Raw genomic sequence first — 14,697 nt, 5'->3', positions numbered from 1 at the left:
TGCAAAGGGCTGAGGATTAGATCATGGCAAACAGCAAGTGGGGGGTCAAGGCAACAAGAAGCACAATTCTTTAAATAGGAAGAAAGAGCCATGTGTGAGACGGAAAATGATGCAGGCTTTGCAGCCAAACCCACTAGAATCCCTTTCCCGGCCCTGGGATTCTGGGACTTGGAGAAATCCATTTTACCTCAGTTTCTTCATCTCTATGAGTCATAATACTGAATTCATCGAGCTCTGTGGAGTTTATTTATTCATTTGAGAAATATTTATTGAGCACCTATGCATTTTCCCAGACATTTCCCCAAGTTCTGAGGGCACGAGAATAGATGAGACAGATAGGATTCCTGCCCTGGTGGAGCTCAGGGGCTGGGCGGTCACATTCCTGCCCTGTGAGAACAAAGCCTTGCTTTCTTCCCAGCCTTCCCTGAAATCCTCCTCTCGGTCTCCACTGTGGCTTCTCCATCTTCTTGATTTTCTGCAGTTCTTCAGGGCTAAGGAGACATGCTAAATGATCAGAGGTGTTACAGTAAGTTTTGGAGCAAATGCTGCTGTAGAAAGCCCACTGATATAAATAGAATAACACGAGATAGAAAGAATTGCCTCTCCGAATGAAGGAAGTGTTTGGAAGCCCTGTTTATATGCATGAAGTTAAAGGTACTAAGTGTAATATCTAGAAAAAAAGAGATAAAAGGACCCAGATATTTCAAAAGATACTTTATAGTACCGTGAAGAGGACCTTGAACAAACAGTAATTCATTCATTTCTTCATTTTTGATTTCTGTAACCCAGATGTCAGCCAACCCCTTGGGACTGGGATAAGACAGCCTCAAATGCCCACTTCTGTGGTCCTCCTCAAGATGTCCCTGAATCCTCACTATCTCTCGGATTCACGACCTCCTGCTCTTCATATGCAATCTTTGTTCTGAACCACGCTGATTTTTTTTTTGCGGTACGCGGGCCTCTCACTGCTGTGGCCTCTCCCGCCGTGGAGGGTTGTTTATTCTTATAAGAAACTTATCAAGGGCTTCCCTGGTGGCGCAGTGGTTGAGAGTCCGCCTGCCGATGCAGGGAACACGCGTTCGTGCCCCGGTCCGGGAAGATCCCACATGCTGCGGAGTGGCTGGGTCGGTGAGCCATGGCCGCTGGGCTGAGCCTGCGCGTCCGGAGCCTGTGCTCCACAACGGGAGAGGCCACAACAGTGAGAGGCCCGCGTACCGCAAAAAAAGAAACTTATCGAGTCTTTCCCCATGCAGAGATAGTTACCTTCCTCCGAGGAATTCTGACACCCACTGGTGGATATGCAACCTCATTATAATCCTTTCAATTCGGTAGACACTCATGAATCCCCTTGGTGGCGGTTTCCATTACCCTCTCTTATAACTAGGGATTTACTTTATTTCTTAGGATGACAAGTTTTCTCATATAGAAAACTGGCTCACTTTTGTGTGTGAGAGTATTTTGAACATCTGCAAACATCAACAGTGGCTAATCAGTTCTTCTGACCTCAGCGCATTTGTCATGATTCATTTCTGTAAGGTTCATATCCAGTCTCCTAGCGTAACCTCTTTTCCCTAAGTTTACTCCACTCCTCACTCACTTTGTAGCAAAGTTTCTCTCTCCTTTCTCAAGGCTTCTAGAACTTATACACTTCTCCAGAGTAATATTTCCCCACTGGATTGTTATTATTCATGTAGGTGGAATGTTTCTTGAGATGCTTAATTCAATCATTATTATTATTATTCTAGGAAGTCAGATAGAATGGCAAGGTAATTTTCTCCTCTTCTTGCCTGGGAGAACAACCAAGCCCATGAACCTCAGACAGGCAAGCATCCCTTATCCTAGGGAGAATCAGGACCTTTGGTTTAGGACACTGAGCATTATTGAGGCTGACCTGCCTGAGAGTAACTCCCTTTGGGCTCAAGTTTTAGGAGTTGTGGATTCCTATATCTGCAGAGCATAGAAATGGCATGGCTTCTGGTGGGGGTAGTATGTGGCTACCTGCTTAGTGGACAACTGCTATTGTAGCCCATTCAGCCTCTATTGCCCCTGTTTCTGGTAAGAGGACCACAGCACTCTTTGGGGAACCATATTTCCCCTGTAGTCAGTCTCCCAGGGATTTCCCAAGGGTTGACTTCATTGTTATTTTCAAGGAAGGGTATTGTCATCGTGTGGCCAGAGTGTTTTTCATACTTCTGGCTTCAGGAGTGGGTCCAGGGATGGGTATACAATTGAAGCCAGATAATGAGGCTTGGTTCCTCACACTGGGAAGGTCCTACTCATCTCTTGAGACCAGAAACTTGAGTTGCTTCCACGGAGTGCTTTGCTGCCCTCTCAGAGAACCCATCACATGGGCTCGCTCTTCTCTTTTCTTATCTGCCTTCCTTGGGGCTGTGACGTGCAGGGACAAAGATTATTTTTAATTTACTGCCAGCACATAATAGGGAAATTGGCCCATGGTAGGTACTCAGTCAATTTTTATGGAATGGCGGCGGGGCGAGGGTCAGGAAGGAGATTTCAATCTCGGTAACGGGGAGGGTCAGGTTGAGGAAGGACAGGGCCAAGGGCTTTGGGTTCTGGTGAGATCACACTTCAGAGGTGATCGCCAAAGAGCCTTATTAAGAAAACAGCAAAACTGAGAACTGCAGTGATGTCTACGGCAGACCTCCAGTTCCCATTACTGACTCCTGTAATAGCTTTTCATTGCCTTCCTTTTCCTTAAGAAAGTCTCACATTGTCATCCAGGCCTATTAAATGTTCTGTGAGCCCATTATCAAAATAGCATTTTCAGCTTCATTGAACACATGTAGGAAATGTTGTTGTGTTTAAAAAAAAAAAGAAAGAGAATTATGAGAATAAGCACAGCTTGTACTGGGGTAATTATCTCCTCTCCAACAGCCTTTTGGAAGGAAAAGATATTTCTAATTTTTGGAAAGCTGTAGGTCTAACAGGGTAAACTGTCACTAATTAGATTAGTAACTCAAAAATTGAAACCCAACATCAAGTTAACTTCTCCTCCCCCTCTGCCCTCCACCTCTCTGGTCAACCCTTCCTTCCCCATCATAAAGAGGGAAATCACACAGATTTTTGATGGATGCATTCATTTTGTATTGCATTTCTATAGGAGTATAAAGCAAGTCCGTACATCTAAGTGGTGAATAGATCCCACACTTCTGATGGTGACACTGGTGTTCAGACCAGGGTGACCCTGCATCAAAGGCCTGGCTCAGAGTCACAGATGTGCTGTGGGCAAAGAGGGGTCCTCAGGGACCCTACAGGCCTGGGGAAGAATCGAGGTCTTTGGCTTATCTTTAGTCATTTGATGGCCACTGTCTCCAGCGCTCAGTGTCATGTCTTCACAATACCTCTGCAGATGGGTGGAGCTGAGGTTGAGGCCTGGCTCTGACATTTATCAGCATCACAGTCATCACTTAAGCTTTCATGAGCTCCAGTCTCCTCACCTGTCAGATCTGAGTGACAACATTGCATGGATGGCATCATGCAAGCCATCCATAAAGGCAAATATGCACCACGGCTGCTCAGAAAGGCTCACCCTCTTTTCAGACCACTATCTGACCCTCTTCCCACCCTCCCATCTAATCGGAAGTAGAAGACCCTGCCTGGGTGGCTCCAGATCCCCAGGCCCACAGAGGAAGATCGTCCACATCATACAAAGATAAGCAAATTGCTATGAACTGCACAGAGAAAGGCATGAATAGCTCAGGTTTCTGGAGCCAAGGAGGCTTCCTAGAGGGAGTGGCAAGGGAGCTGCCCCTGGGAGGAAGTACAGGCATGCCCCAGAGGAGAGAGAAGTAGAGAGTTCCTGGGTGTGGGGCTTGAGTGGCATGTCACGGGCACATGGGGAAGATGAGGATGGAGAAGGTCAAATTCAGCCACTGAGGGCATCAGGCTGTGTCACATGACAAGGGCTTCTGGATTAGTGGCTCTCAGACTTCACGGACTTGCGGATCATCTGGTGAGTTTGTTAAAAATGTAGCACCCAGGAATTTACATTTAACGCCAGCTCCTGGGTGATGCCATGCAGGTGGTCAGAGGAAGACATGGAGAAACAGGGCTACAGATGATGCAGAATGAATATAGGGCAAGAGCTTGGGAATCCCCTCCCTCCCCAGGTAGAGGAGTAGAGTCTGGGGTCTCAGGATCCTGAGTGTGGGGTAAGCTAGACCATGGGCCTAGGGTTAGTGGGTGTGAGGGAATAATCTGAGAAATAGGAGATGGAGGAGCTCCAGAATAAGAACCCCAGACAGATGATCACCAGTGTGTTAGGAATCATCACTGGCTGGTTGGGTAGCGAGGGCAGATTCAATTATGAGGGTTTCAGTTTTGAGGCGTGACTTGGAGAGGAGAGGAAGCTTGGAGGCAGGAGCACACCAGGAGCAATTTGTGTAGTGATGGGCATAGAGTAGCAGCCCCTGAGGCTCTAGAAAGGGAGGTAAAAAATAGTATATACTAAATACCTGACTTTATTCTACTTATTAACCCTTTTAATTCTCATAACCACTCTAATTAGAACAAATAGAACGACTCTCAAAGAATAGACAAAGAAACTGAGCCCCAGAACTGAGCTCAGTGAGTCTGTGGTGGATCAGAGGCCCAAACCGAGCCCCTGTGGGTCCAGACCTTGCAGGGGATGGGTGGGCTGGGGGTCTCAACAGCCACACTGCTGCAGCGCCACCTTTCACCATGCATGTGGTCCCAGCTCTGCATAGAAGGACCCAGGGCCGCCTGGAAGTGCTGAGACTGGAGGCCAGGAGGCCAGGGAGGGCTGGGACCTGAGCCCAGGTGAAAGATGCTACAGTCTTCACTGGGGCTCTGGGCCATTGAGAGAGAGTCAGCCTGGAAACGACTTAAAGATGGAGAGAACAGCACTGGGTTGTGCCCTCGGGGGGCCTCTGAGGGACCAACGCTGGCAATCACCTTCCTTTCGGTGGACCATTCTGACCCTGGTGTAGGCCGGGAGGTGTTTGGTGGGAAAGTGAGGACACTAAACTCAAAACTTGGGATGTAAAGGAAGAGTTAAGAACCCTAGCAGGCAGTATGGAGTTGCCAGGAGAAAAGACTGAGTCTTCTTTCACATTAGCAAAGGCTGGGAGGCAAACCCTCTGCCTCTGGACCCTGTGGCTCCCTCCCATGCAGCTCTCCGAGAGGGTGGGGCTCAGGTGTGTAGGCTTGACCCTCCAGCAGAGCCTCTCCAGCCCAGATGTCATCTTTCCTTCAAAGATGAACGCACATTTGAACATACATTCAAAGCACGATTCTGTTGCTTCTTGACTGGATGATCTCGAGCAAGTTGTTTCGCATCTCTGAGCTTCAGTTTCCTCATCTGTGACATGGATATCATAAGTGACTAGGGACTGGCTTGGCTGTCTCAGGATCCTGGAGGAGGGTGAGGTGAGACAGGGGAAGGGAAAGTGCTTTCTGCACAGGTGACAGGAGGCATCATGGCGTGTCCGCTAGAGCAAGTTGCATCTGGGTCCTGGGCATCAAGCATCCCTTGAATTCAGAGAGGTGTGCTCTTCTGTCGCCCAGGAAGGTGGTGATGCTGCCTACATTTGGGAGAATCCACTGGGGATTTCTGGCAAGTTAGCATCTGAGAAAAGTTGAAGAAGCTTCAGAGCAGAAAGAGCAGTGTTGCAGGCGTGTGTCTGTGCTGGTGTGCCACGTGTAAAGTCACAGTGAATGATAATTGGCCGCTTCGTGTGATCCACCCTGGACGACAACCGAGGAGGTGGGGACAGCCTGTCAATAGCAGAGACAGCCCACAAACTCCTGCTACCATCTCAAAGCGAGCCCCCAGCCCTGCCGAGTCCCCTGTCAGCTGGCAAGGATGGTTGTGGGAGGCCAGAGGAGCGGGGGGGAGGGCCAGATGGGCTTCAGGGGCCAGCAGGAGCCTGGCCTGCTCAGAGGCCATGCTGAGCGTTTGGGTCTTTGCTCTGAGCACTGGGAATTCACTGAAGCCTTTGAAGCAAGAAGGTTGTACAACCAGTTTTGTGTTTCAAAAAGCTGGTTCAGGCGGCCAGGTGGAGAATGGACTGAATGAGATAATCTGTGTCAAGGGCTGTGCTCAGATTCTGGGGGCTATAGTAAGTGCTCAGGGAACATAATCCATTGCTGTGATTAATCTGTTAGCTGCCAGGTGCCTGTTGGGAGTGGATGGTAGTTCAGCAAATGGGCCTCAGGCACTTCCTGTCTCTAACAAAGGGACGGAGTCGTTCCAGCCTCCTTAGCCCAGCCTGGCTCAGCCTGGCAGCTTTCCTGTCGAGCTGAAGACACTCAAAAGGGAGCCCAGCCAGGCCTGAGACAGGGGTGAGCGAGAGCTTCCAATATGGAAGGCAGGGCAAACACGCGGTGGGGAGGAAGGAATCCCTACCTTGCTGGCTCTGGCCCATGATCCCTGCTTCGCAGCCCTCCTGCTGGTCTGGGCCAAGTGACAGCCTGTAGTGCTGGGTTCCCATGGGGCTCTGGTTGCCCAGACTTGAAGAAGGAAAGGCAGGGACAGCACAGGGACAAACCACACACTCCAGGGGAGGACCACTTGGGTTGATTCGAGACTCCAGTGGGGAAATGGGTGGCCCTACAACCTGCCAACTCAGGGGTCTCTCTGATCCTCCCCGGGAATATGAACAGGAGACAGCCTGCAGTTGGGGGTCACCCTACCAGGCTCTAGCCACCCAAGGCCACCTGTAGCAGGGGTCCATGAGGCCAGGACTCCAGGGACAGTGCTGCAGGCTTCTTAGGGCTCTTTTCTGTTCCATCCTCAACACAATACCCTGTCTTATACACGCAGGGGTTCTCTGTCCCACAGGGCCTATCGGACACTTGAAAACTGGCTCATCAAGTTGAGATGTGCTGGAGGGTAAAGTACACACTGAATATCCAAAAACTTAGTATGATATATCTTACTAATAATTTCCCACATTGGTTACATGTTGAAGTGACAATATTTGGGATATATTGGATTAAACAAAATACATTATTAGTATAGATTTCGCCTTGTTTCTGTTGGCTTTCTTTTTAATATGACCAGTAACAATTTAAAACTTGTATATTTGGCATTATATTTCTATTGGATAGAGCTGGTCTAGGGTTTAAGTAGGTGAAAAGGGTCCAATAAAACAAAGACAAACAAAAATCCCTTTAGTTCTCTCTAAGCTATAAATAGAGGAGAAGGGTGAAGTGAATCCCCTTGACTGGTAAGGTGTGCAGAGGAGTCTCCAGTGCCTTGAAGTGGTATGATGAAAAAAAGCACCAGCATTGTAGGGAGAGCTTCACGGATTCATAACCCTGCTCTACCTATTCTTTCTGTGTGATGTTGGGCAAGTCACTTAACTTCTCTGAAGTAGGCCAGGCTCCTTTGAATAAAACAAAGTTGGGGATGTAAGCCTAGCAGAACTGCTAAGAGGAGATTAAGTGGAAGAATGGGTGTAAGTTTCCTAGTGGCGTGCTTGACACTAGGAGGCATCAACTTTATTTTCTTTCCCCCCAAAATGTGTGAGAAGGCCACTCCTGGCTGAAATTTCAGAATTGGGAGGGTCCTTCTGCAACCAAGGCTGAGAGTCCTTCTGGTCCTTTAGATTCATTCATTCATTCAACTCTTCTTTGAGTTGGCTAGAGTGGTAGATGAGGTGGACAGGATACCTACCATCATGGATACGGGCCACCCTTATGACCTGCATTGGTATGTATGTTGGGGGTTTAGGGATGGGGGTGTGTTCTTTCTTGGCAAATGCCAGGAGTTCTTTCTGCTTTCCTGGCACCACACTCAGCTCCACTTCCAGCTCAGCCAGGCTCTTCCATCCCCACTGGAAATGGCTGAAACCCTCCCCAAGTCACTCATTTGTAACCAACCCTCTTGTCAACGTTGTGAGGCTCAGTGTCACAATTTCTGTAAAGCCAGGCTAAAGGCAGCCTGTGGGTGAGACCCAGTTCCTCATCCAACTTCATTCGGCCTCCCTCCAACTCCTGAAGCCCACTTCATGCTATGCAGGTAGCCCCAGGGGACTTCTCCCACTTCATGGTGATGCCCAAGTGATGAGGGCCTCTTGTCTAGCAGTTCACCTCCCTGCTGAGCAGGTCTGAGCTTCAGGGGAAAACAGAGAAGAGAAAACAGAAGATCAGGGTCTGCAAAAGGGGAAATGGGGTCTGGGGATTCTCTGAGCACAGGCAGAAATGAGGCTGGGTGTGAATTCAGAGTGAGGGGCTGTGAAGTCTACCATCATCCTCGTATTGAAACCCTGGAGTATGCTGAATGCATTGCATGTAGTATCTCTTTGTATTCTCCTAAAACCCTTAGGGGTAAATCCTCTACCATTCAGATCTCTCCTGACTCACTCAAGTTCTTTCAGAAAATGAGTGACACAGCCTTGTTTTAAATGCAAATCGCTTATTCAAGAACCCTATAGCAGACACCATATACCCTACATGCTTGGGCAGAGGGTTGTTAAGAACATCCCCTGCCATTATTTGACTATTTCATTTGTCAAAACTTAAGCCCACAGGCGAAAATGAAAGTTCAGGGGACAATGTCTGAGTCCTTTCAGGCCCACCCAGGACACATTGCTGTGCATGGTGGCTTCCCTTCTTCTCTGCACTTTGTCCAGACTGGGTGGATCTACATGGTCAGTCTTGGAGGCACAAAGATATGCACACACCAGAGCTATGTGTGTTGCTTCCTAACTTCAAACTATTTAGGAGGAAAAGATTTCTTGAAGAGTTTATTCTTATTCAATGCAGTTATCAACACAGTTGTTGGGAGAATTAAAGGCAATGATATTTGAACCTGGCTCAAACAGGGCACAAATTAATGGCACGATCACTTTTAAAGAGTTGATGTATATGAACATTTTTCACAGAATGCTTGGCCTATAGAAGGTGCTCAATAAATTCCCAGGAAGGAGAAGCCGTTATCAACTCATGTGACCTTAGCAAGGATGGGGGCTGCAGTTCTCCATCTTGGGTGTGCAGTGAAGTCGTGGGGAGATCTTCTGAAAATGTAGACTCCTGTAGTCCCCTCCCTGCTATTCTGACTCAGAAGATCATGGGTGAAGCCATGGACACTGCATTTTTAATAAGCTCTCCAGGTGATTCTTATGTGGGTGTTCCTTTTGGGTTACTCTTTGAAATTCACTGGGCTGGGTTGATGGATTATACGGTAATTAAGCCAGAGAGGCTGAAACACAGGATAAGTAACTCATGCTGGGAGACGTGATTCGGGTGAAAGATGTAAACCTGGATTATGGGATGGAAGCATAGAAGTATTCTAGGAAATGGGGTGGGAGTGAGGGGCAGGATGGTCTTGGGAATGGGGAGAAGGCACTCCAAGGGGAGCTGGTAGTATTAGAATGCACCCAATTCCGGGGTTCTATGCTTTTATGCTTGGGAATCCCTGTGCCTTTCATAAATCCTCCCTGCCCTGCTGAAATAAGTTTTAAGACCCCAGTTCAGCTGTGACCTCTTCTAAGAATTTTGCCTTCAGCCCCTAAGGTAATTTAATTACTCCATGTATCCAGTACAAGAAGATCTCTTTCATGTCTCTATCCCCAATGACCAAAAAGGAGCTGACAGGTAGGAAGAGTTTAGTCGATCAGTAATGGCGATTGAATGGCTTGTTTTTTAGAATAGCTAGTGAAGACTTTGAGGGGTTAAGCTTTAGCAACGTTATTTTGTGCAAGGATGTGGAGGGCAAGCCACCAGCAATGTGATGAGATTCCCTGATCCTGTGGGTTCAGAACTGGAGGCCAACACATGGACTCTGGGGGAAGGACTGAAATATTCCTGTTCAAGTGGAAATTGTGTGGGAATAGGTCATCAGAGAAAGTGAGGGGCGAAAGAATGGGATGACTGGCCAGTGTTCAGAGAGTATAAAGGGAAAAAGAAAGAGGGAGGGAGGGTGAGAGAAAAAGAGAAGGAGAGATGGAGGTGGAAGTAGAGAGTAGGAGAGATTTGATACCATTAGTCCCTATGCTATGCCTAAAACTAAATTATGTGTATTAATTTCTGAATATTCAGAGCAGCCCCCATTCATAAAAATGAGGAATTTGGACCTGGAATATTGGTTAACTTTTTCAAAGCCACACCATCCATTAAGGGGCCAATCAACTCTTTTGACTCCAAGGCTGGTGCTCTTTCTTCTACACCACAGGGAAAGCAAATGAGCTGCATGTTTGTCTTGTTGCCAATTTCCCACTTCTGTGGCCATATTGGACATTATCAGTTAATCATCTTTTTTCCCCCATTGAGCCCAAGTAAAACCTCAGAATCTTCTACCATGTTCCTGCAACATACCACCTCCCTGTAAGATTTAGCATTTTAAATCAGACTTCCTTGCTCTTTTTTTTCAAGATTAAACTATTACAGAACTCAAGGGAATTTATTTCCAGTGGCTATTCCATTTGAAAATGCTGGGTATACATATATCAATCATTGTGTTGTATACCTTAAATATATAAGATGTTACATGTCAATTATATCTCAGTAAGGTTGGAAAAAATTAGTATTTGTCTTTTGCCAAATTAAAATAAATACAACAACAACAACAACAAACCCTCACAAAAAACTCCAGAACTCTGACTATGTTTACTGGGGGAAAGAAGAAAAAGAGAAATCAAACAGTGTTTGATTCTCGAAACCCAGACTGTGAAAAGACAGGAGTTACAGGGAAAAGGTTTAAGCTATATTGGCAGGGAGAGCTGCCAATGATGATAACAAAATAAAAATAATAGTGATCGCTATTATTTATCGAATGTTTACTATGAGCCAGGAAAAAAAGTAAGTGTATGATATGAGTTCCTTCACTTGCCCTTTGCAATAACATTATGACATTTACAGATGAGGAAACTGAGGCACAGAAAGGCTAAGAGCTTTGACCCAGGTCATACACCTGGAATGTTAGAATCAGGATTCCAGGCTGGGTTCTGGAGCTGAGATATTAACCAGTAAACTCCACCCTGTGCAGGTTTAGAAGGAATAGGAACTTTCAGATACCCCAGATACAAACAAGTCCCCACTTCCTTGGTCATTTCCCCAACATCCCCACTCAGAAAAGGTCAAGGAGTTATGGAATGGGGGTGGAAATCCTAATCCCGGCACCCCCGTGGTTTATTTAGAAGTTAGTCACAATTTTATGTCAGCCCTGGCCACTCCCTTCCCTGCTGTCATGGGCGAGGAGTCTTGTAACTGAGCACCATGGAGGGGAAGTTAGCACATGCAGGAAATGACTGGGCAGTGGATTTCTGGGACCAGAACAGTGATTTCGGGCTCCTACCCTCCCTTTCCTTCTGCCTCCATGGTTGAGTGGAGGGAGTGGGATAGGCTTTGTGCTCCTTTTTATGGGATCCATGCAGGGTGATTCCCCTAAGGTTGATTCTCCTGTCATCTCTATGGAGTAGACCCTATGGTTACCCAGTTTTTTTTTTTTTAAATTAATTTATTTTATTTTCTTTATTTTGGCCTGCGTTGGGTCTTCCTTGCTGCGCGCAGGCTTTCTCTAGTTGCGGCGAGTGGGGGCTACTCTTCGTTGCAGTGCGCGGGCTTCTCATTGCGGTGGCTTCTCTTGTTGCAGAGCACGGGCTGTAGGTACGCGGGCTTCAGTAGTTGTGGCTCACAGGTTCTACAGTGCAGGCTCAATAGTTGTGGTGCATGGGCTTAGTTGCTCCATGGCATGTGGGATCTTCCCAGACCAGGGCTCGAACCCATGTCCCCTGCATTGGCAGGCGGATTCTTAACCACTGCACCACCGGGGAAGCCCAGTTATCAGTTTTAATGGGAGCAAGCTGAGGTTCGGAGAAAGTGAGGATGCAAACTTGCTTGCTGTCTAACTCTAATCGGGTCCGCACAAGGAGAAATCAGGCTTGAGCATCAGAGAGGGAAAACCAATGAGGAACCAATCAACAGGGACCATGAGGACCGATGTGTTCCAGTGAAATAATTTTGGCGCTTAGAGCCAATTTTGGATTTCGCTTCCCTGGGCCTCAGTTTCTTCACCTTTCCTGTAGGGTTTTAGTGAGGGTCCAATATATCTGCATGGACACAGACCTCAATATGAAACCTTTCTCCCACTTCCTGCCATAATCAGGATCATTGTAAAATGACAAAATTTTTATTTTTCCTAGAATCATAGGATTTTATAGAAATTGTGTAGTTACTGGTAGAAACTTGGTTGGCATGAATGCCAATTTAGGAAAACATAACCATATTTACAAACCCTCACTTGTTGTTCAAGCTGAAGGTAGGTTTGTAGACTCTCATGGGAACCATTTGTCTTGGATGATTTCCTATATTGACTAAGAGGGATCAGCATGGCTGTTGGCTGTGTCATGACTTGGATACAGATGCTCCAGGGTGAGCAATTATATAGACCCTTGATACTCGAGGTGTGGTCAGGCGACAAGCAGCAACAGCAGCATCTAAGGTCTTGTGAGAACAGCAGACTCTCAGGCCCCAGCCCAGACCTACCTAGAGAAAAGAATCTGCATTTTAACAAGAGCTCCAGGTGACCTGTGTTCACATTACAGCTTGAGACAAGCTGATGCGGATGGCTTTTTTTCCCCGAGCCTTTAGCTTTGAGTGGAGGTTTCCATTTGAAATTAAGCTATAGGCCTTTCACAGAGTTCCCTCTCTGTACATTTCAGAGTTTAGGTGCTGACCACACTACTTGTCAAAGGTTGGCAGGGACATAGGAACTTCAAACCTTCATTACTGTGGCACTCAATCTAGTTTTTCTTTGCTGCATCAGACATTGTCGATCAGACCTGTCTTGGGCAGAAAGATGCCTTTTCTAAGATGGAAGAAAAATGTTTTCACTCCAGGAAGGTAAATCAGTGTTTATTATTATTTTTATTATGACTTAAAAAAAATGGAGCCCTTCCTACCTTTGATGAAGGGAAACCCATTTAAGCTCATGTTTTGAGCATCATTTGACTCTTCCATGAGCCACCAAAGGCCGCAGAGGGAAAGAAGAGAATTAGCCTTTGATGTGGGTAAGAGGCAGATAGGCTGGGGAGCACAGGGGAGTAGAGGGTCAGCAAAAGATAGAAAGTGAGGTGTCTGTCTGGGGAGGTGCTAGAGAAAGAGCTGAGAAGAGGACCTCTGGGAAGGGGTTGATTTGGGTGCCCAGCACCTGTGTTGGGTTGGAGGTCAAGTCTTCCATGAGCTGGTCTGGACTGCTGGACACTCAAGATTACCCACACCCAGAGCCTTCATACTAGTGGGAACATGACTACCTTCTCCAAATGCCCTCTCTAGCCAGTGAGAATAATGTCTAATCCACGCCATGGGTGGGTTCTTCCTTCTATAGGACCCTTCCACAGGACCTTGACCTACAACTCTATCATGGGTAGAATTATGTCTCCTGAAATATATGTTCAAACACTAACAACTGGCACCTATGTGAATATGACCTTATTAGGAAATAGAGTCTTTGCAGATATAATCAAGTTCAGATGGGGTCATATTGAATTAGGGTGGTCCCTAATCCAGTGATTGGGAAATTCAGACGCAGAGACCCACGGGGAGAAGGCCATGTGCCCATGGAGGTAGAGAGGAGAATAATGCAACTACAAACCAAGGAACACCAAGGATGGCCAGCCACCAGCAGAAGTTAGGAAAGAGATAAGGAAGATCCCCCCTTCAAGTCTTGGGAGAAAGTATGACCCTGCCTGCACTTTGATTTGAGACTTCTAGTCTCCAGAACTGAAAGAAAATAAATTTCTGTTGTTTTAAAGCCAGCCAGTTTGTGGTAGTTTGTTATGGTAGCCCAAACTGACTAACATAGGTTCTTAGGAGAATCCAGTGGAACCCTGAATACTTAGCAGGTGGCGGCAAGGGCCCCCATGTCTATATTTCAGGAAGTGGGCATTGAATGGGGGACCCTGTAGCACTCAGAAAGGCATTACCCTCATAAGAACCCCCATGACCACAGCATAGATGTTTAATCTACCCAATTCTGCGTCCAGCCTACCTCAGCCTGAGAACACCCATCATTCTACATGTCTAGTCTTGCATACAACCCACAAAGCTTGCTGTCACTGATCGAGAAAAAAAAGCCCAGTCTCAGCTTTCCCTAAGGCTTTGGTCATCAGTAACTGGCCAGAGGAATGGCTTTCAGGGTCCAAAAGTTAGTTACGATTTTCAAGCAATTTCCCCCATTCGTGATGTTGCAATTGCCGGGTGCAGCTTGGCGTGCCTTTGCATAAACCACTCTATCCTTTTCCTCTGGGGTTCTGTAAGCCACCCAGCAACCCCCCACACGTGAGTCACACGAGTGACTCCTGGGTTGGCGGGGGGAAGTGCCTTCTGTATCTCCTGCACCCTCCCCGGCCGTCCTCCTTTCCCTCTCCCAAGCTGTGCCTAGTTTGCTGCTGGGCAAAACTCAGTCTTACTGCAAATTCGGCGCCTGCCTGCGTGTGTGTAATTGGGTTGGATTTACATTAAGAGGGTTCCCTGTGGTGAAAACCACACTGCTATTTCCAATTTGAAGCTGCATCAAACATTCAATTTTCTAAGTATCCTTCAGCTGCTAGCGCTGTGAAAAACGGAGTCTCCCCGGATGGATAGATTGGGGGCCGCCCACTCAGTCCTGTAAACCCCCAATTATTTGTGCTTCCAGAGGGAATTGTATTATATGGCTGTGGATAATGAAGGGTTATTCATCTAAGTATCCACTCACTCCTTCAACAAGCA

The sequence above is a fragment of the Delphinapterus leucas genome, chromosome 15 (assembly GCF_059928025.1).
Source record: "Delphinapterus leucas isolate spDelLeu-1000000601 "Yukka" chromosome 15, BTC_Dleu_Yukka2, whole genome shotgun sequence".
Lineage (NCBI taxonomy): Eukaryota > Metazoa > Chordata > Mammalia > Artiodactyla > Monodontidae > Delphinapterus > Delphinapterus leucas.
This window is presented reverse-complemented; position numbering follows the sequence as displayed.